The sequence below is a fragment of the Grampus griseus genome (genome assembly GCF_964374135.1).
Source record: "Grampus griseus genome assembly, chromosome: 16".
NCBI classification, from domain to species: Eukaryota; Metazoa; Chordata; class Mammalia; order Artiodactyla; family Delphinidae; genus Grampus; species Grampus griseus.
Genome location: NC_139010.1, coordinates 22,496,947 through 22,502,946, shown reverse-complemented (window position 1 = coordinate 22,502,946; position 6,000 = coordinate 22,496,947). Strand labels below are relative to the sequence as shown.

At 38.0% G+C, this 6,000-nt stretch overlaps 1 pseudogene across 1 annotated transcript; it reads left to right on the top strand.

Moving 5' to 3' along the window:
• The first annotated feature begins 4,430 nt into the window (after window positions 1-4,430).
• LOC309834713 (arginine-fifty homeobox-like) lies at window positions 4,431-5,291 on the top strand (annotated as a pseudogene). The gene has a single exon. The product of its transcript is annotated as an arginine-fifty homeobox-like (transcript).
• Window positions 5,292-6,000: the final 709 nt, after the last annotated feature.

Sequence of the window (6,000 nt, the reverse complement as noted above, 5' to 3'; positions counted from 1 at the left end):
GGGTGAAGGGCTATGGCAACATTGTCTGACATCCTTTTTATAGGGAAAGCAAAAGCTTTGCCAGAAACCCTCTCAGCAAACATCTGCTGATATCTCATTGGCCAGAATTCTGTCATATGCCATTCTGAGTTGCAAAGAAGGCTGGAAAATCTAATGTCTTGCTTCCATAGCAGTGAAAGGCAAGGGGGAGCTGGGTTTATGTATTGAGTGAGCTAACCTGTGGTTATAGTTTGACATCAATAGACTGTGAAAATGTAATGTTGAGATGAGAAAGAGAGAGAGAAAGATTGAGAAGTAGGAAGAGATGGGAAGTACAATACTGTTTGTGTAAATTTAAAAATCCACACACACATAAGGCCATATACCATTGTAAAGATATATACCATTGTAAAGGTATCTACCATTGTAAAGGTATATATATCATATGTAAAAAAACTTATGGAAAGTTGATTGGAAAGGTACCCATGAAATACTACAGATTGGATGCCTATAGGAAGGAGGGAGGGAAATGGAACTGAGACTGAGGGATACAGAATATGATAAAAACAACAACAAAAAACAACAACCAAAAAACAGGATTTTCACAGACCCGTTGCATGAATTGAACTTCACAGAGGAGCATGATTGATTGTGTCAGTCTAATTCTTTGTATTCAAGACCCAGAAGGAAAAAAGCTGGGATGAGTCAGGTCATGTGTGTGGGTTACTCGGACTATTGGACAAGGTCATTATTTAGAGTAGAAAAAAATGTGATTCACTATGTTAACAACTGAGTTTAATTATTTTCCTTTACTCTGTGATAAGCACCATTCTTTTCACTACAGTTGAAGGTCTGATATTACAGTTTAAGTTTAGGGACGGTAGCAGTTTTTTTTTTTTTTTGCGGTACGCGGGCCTCTCACTGCCGTGGCCTCTCCCGCTGCGGAGCACAGGCTCCGGACGCGCAGGCTCAGTGGCCATGGCTCACGGGCCCAGCCGCTCCGCGGCACGTGGGATCCTCCCGGACCGGGGCACGAACCCGCGCCCCCTGCATCGGCAGGCGGACTCTCAACCACTGCGCCACCGGGGAAGCCCCCGGTAGCAGTTATTTTTTGGATAATTTAGGGATATTGTAAGCTTTGAAACATGGATTTTCTTTGTGTTTGTACATATTTTTCCTGTGTTCCATAATGCAAAATTAGTAGAGTTGACTTTTAGAGGGTCAGTGGGGACAAGAGTAAAATAAACCTGGCTACTTGGTAGTGAAATCCATCATGCTCTAGTTTTCTGTTATTATCTTTGGAAACAGAGAGTGGGAGAAACATTTCCTTCTTCTCTTTCTAATATAGTCTCAGTGACTGACTGGCTCTCTGCTCTGGAATGAAGCGGATTGGCACAACTCCATAAGTCTTATGTGGGAACAAGACACCAGACGACCCTTCCTCCCTTCCTTCCTTCCTTCCTTCCTTCCTTCCTTTCTTTTTCTTATTGTCATTATTTTGCTTTTAGTTTTGTATTCTGTCCTTAAACCATCCCATGCTCAATCCTCTAAATAACATAAACAATTTATTAATATGTGTTAGTATGTCTTGTGTTTATTAAGCATGTGTTGTGACTTTGGAAGCAGCTTTTTTTTTTAACATCTTTATTGGAGTATAATTGCTTTACAATGGTGTGTCAGTTTCTGCTTTATAACAAAGTGAATCAGTTATACATATGTTCCCATATCTCTTCCCTCTTGTGTCTCCCTCCCTGCCACCCTCCCTATCCCACCCCTCTAGGTGGTCACAAACCACCTAGCTGATCTCCCTGTGCTATGCGGTTACTTCCCACTAGCTATCTATTTTACGTTTGGTAGTGTATATATGTCCATGCCACCCTCTAACTTTGTCACAGCTTACCCTTCCCCCTCCCCATATCCTCAAGTCCATGCTCTAGTAGGTCTGTGCCTTTATTCCCGTCTTACCCCTAGGTTCTTCATGACCCTTTATTTCTTTCTTAGATTCCATATATATGTGTTAGCATACGGTATTTGTTTTTCTCTTTCTGACTTACTTTACTCTGTATGAGAGACTCTAAGTCCATCCACCTCACTACAAATAACTCAATTTCATTTCTTTTTATGGCTGAGTAATATTCCATTGTATATATGTGCCACATCTTCTTTATCCATTCATCTGTTGGAAGCAGCTTTTAAGCTCCTCCATTTTAGGACCATGATTCCTTGTTACCTAATTATAAATTATTATCATGGATGGGGTAGAACTTCCCTTGGTGAAATGGATTTAATTTGCTAAATAATAATGTGTGAACTTAATGACTCTTCACCAACTTTTAAATCAGATGGGCAATCTGTTATCTTTCACAGCAGTCTTCTAAAATTCAATGACATCTGGATTTGGAAAAGTAGAATTCCACAAAGAGAAACTTATCTTTCCACAAAATAGCAATAATTGACTAATGGATTATTTAATACTATAATTAGCACTCCATTAGAGCCTATGAGTAATTTTATAAGTAATTACCCTTCATATCAGCTTTGTAGGTCTCACTTCACATGAAGAAACCAGGGTAAATGGGAGTCAATGTGGACAAGGCCAAGCAAAGTAAAGTAGGGCTTGAATCTGAACTAAGTTTGTCTTGCCTTTCTGCCTATTCTTTTCACGACTTCCCTTCTTTTCCTACCCCTAGTGGGTACTTGTTTTGCAAAGTACTATCTTTGGTGCCTTATCTCCCTCTACTCAGCCTTGGGAGAGCTCTTCTACTCTCATGGTTTAAGGCGTAACACGGATGCATAGTTACCATATCTTGATTTTTCTCCTGAGCTCCAGGATTCTGAATTTCTAGCTCCCCATTGTTTTTCTAAGCCACAAATAGAATGGAGTCTAATAAGGCCTTTAGATATAGGTTCTTAAGGCACCTGGGAAAACCAAAAATCATTAAATGGGACGCAGTTCAGGAGTGCCTGTGTCAGGGAACCAAACTCTGAGTTGGAAAGTAAAGTGGAATTAAGTGGTTAACTGAAAACAGAAAAAAAAAATTAGTTATCTGTATATTCTAAAATGTGTGGGTGATAGGTAAGAAGGATAAGCAAATTACTTGCAAAACAGACTTTTCTGTTTCCTCCTGGATGCTTATCTTATAAGTTAATTTGAGAAATAATTTTAAGTATTGCTTTTATATTATAGAGAATACATCAGTTTAGAAAATTGAAGTTACAAAATTTTATGGAAGAATCAATAACAGTTGAGATGTTATACTTTATTTCCAAATGTAAAATATAAGTTTTAATGGCTACCATTAGTTACTATATGAGGAAAGAAACTGCCATATTCAGGTATTAAAAATAATTTTATAGAGTGAAGAACCCCAAACTTGCTTTCATTATAAGGAATAGAATTCTCTTTTAAAGAAGCTATAATTTCCTATTTTGAATCACAACTGAGGAAGAGAATGATTATTTCTTTTCTCTTTGGAAAATTTAATACTTTCGTATAAAGGATATGTCATTAGTGGCAAGCCTAGGAACATGAGAAGAGAGATCACTCTGAGCCTTTAGATCTGTTTTATTTTTGCCATAGTTAACAGTAGACTTGATGTTTGTGATAATAGCTTTCGAGAAGTGTGGAAAATTTTTATCTTTGGTCAAGATAAATTTGTGGTAGTTAATGATGTTAGCTAATTAGATAGTAAGATCTTTATTTTTAGGGTAAATCAGGCAAATCAATGTTCATGCTTTTCCAAACTGAAGTGGGTGTTAAGTTGTAAAATAAAGAATTTGCAGCTTGTATGAGGACTTTGTTAGTCATAACATTTCATGCTCATGAGAAATAATGCAGTGATAACAGGAAACATGTCTTCTAATATTACCTTATAGCTCCTAATATATAATCGACAGCCAATATTAAACAGGGCAATTAGAAAATATTAAACAGTTTACAAATGTCATATATAAACTTTGAAGATAAATTAATTATTTTGTTTAATAGGGCAGTTTTATTTTTTGGAATTTGTTTTTGGATTTTCTGATGGGGCTTAGAATCTTTATGTAGAGTTTTTGTTGTTTGCTTTTTTGTCCCAGAAGATCTAGGGTTGTGCAAAGTCATTGTGATGATTGAACCCAATTCTGATGCATGTGATTGAGTTGATAGAGGAAGAAATAATGGTAGACTTTGTCACAGATGAGAAATATTAAACACTAATATGGGCTCTATAAGTCAAATTTATATGGGCAAATAAAATGGGATATTTCTAAACACATTTAATAGGGAAAGTTGAAATGGTGTGCCCCAGTTCCTAGTTCAAGTATAGAAAGAAATGTCATTGGACTCAATACTGTGGCCTTTCAGAATCAGATGATACCCTCTGCTGGCTAAATGTGGGATTGCGTTTAAAAATGAATGGCTGGAAAGGAACTGCATTTCCAGAGAGACACATCAAGAGGGCTTGAAAATGGGCACTCCAAAGGAATTCATGACAGACCTTCCTTGCCATATGTCAGCACCCCTGATGAACAAAATAGTCCAAGAGAATCCCCAACCAGACCCTTTTGTCTACATGGATGATTCCAGCATGAACTTCGAGGTTGATTCACAGATACCATCTGGTCCCACAAAATGGAAGAAGCCTCACGATTGCACCTCATTCACACACACACAGCATGAAGAGTTGAAGGTTCTGTTTAGCTGTAACATGTTTCCAGATAAAAACCTCCAGAGAGAACTTGCTTTAAAACTCAGCCTACCAGAATGAACAGTAAAGATTTGGTTCAGGAATTGGCGGTTCAAAAAGAGGAAGCAGCAACAGCGACAAGAGCAGCAGTCGGTCCTTCCAGCCAAGAATGTGCCCACAGCATCAACCAGTCCTCATTCTTTTCTCCCTGCAGTTTCAGATTCTTATAGCTCCCACTTACCTCAGCCCTTAGACCCTTTCCATTGGGCAGGGGGCTATCATCACTGAGATTGCTACAAGTGATGTCCAAATGCAAGATCCTCAATTGGAGAGGCTAGTGGCCTCAGTTCCTGCTTTGTACTCTGATGCCTATGACATAGCACAAATCATGGAACTGTACGGTTTTCCTGATGAGGATGAGATAGCCAGCTCTTCTTTCCACTCTCTGTATTAGTATCTCTCACCGACAAGGCCCAGTTAGAATAGAGTTCCTCTCTTAGCATCTTTGCTGATCCAGCTGTAGGTTTATCTCCTGGGCAAACCTGCTTCAGTATGGCAAACTGGAGCTTTGCAGCCTACAGTCTGAGAGACAGCCTGGAATTCCAGAACCCCTCCAGTATGGTACACTTTGGATGTCTCTGATCAAAGTACTAATATATATCAGACAGTAGAGAAAAAGGATCTTCTTGCATCTTGTACATGCTCTTGCCTTTGTCTGCTTTCAACCCAAATATCTGGCTCAGTGTTGCTTTGATTTCCATGGAAATGTTGTAAAAACTAGGAGTTTCCTGCAAGTATAGCTCAGTACTACAGAATCATCCCCACAACTCTCCCTGGAGAGGCCTTCCTAGTCCCTTCGATGGCCAATGAGACTCCAAAATTCCCTCTTCCCAAAACTATCTTTGACTTTTTAAAAGGTCAGTAGCCTTTATGGGTCATCCACTTTTAATGGCAGCAGGTTTATAAACTTACATTTCCAACAAACTTGACAGTTAAGCTAATTTTCCAGCTATATGATTAATGAACAAAATTAATGGCACCTCTCAAAACCAATAATAAAGAAACACATAATAAAATAAGTACCTCTCAATGAAAAATATAAAGTATCTAGGAATTAACTAAGAAAATTAAGGCCTCTGTACTGAAAAGTTTAAAACTTAATAATGGACATTGGAAATGTTTTCAATAAAAGACATTTGAAGCCATAAAATAATCAATTTAACAGGGTTAAAGTCATATGAAGCATGTTCTCCAAACACAATGGAATGAAAATAGGAATCAATAGTAGAAGAAAATTCAGGACATTCACAAATATATGGATATTAAAAAGCACACTCCTAAATAACCAATA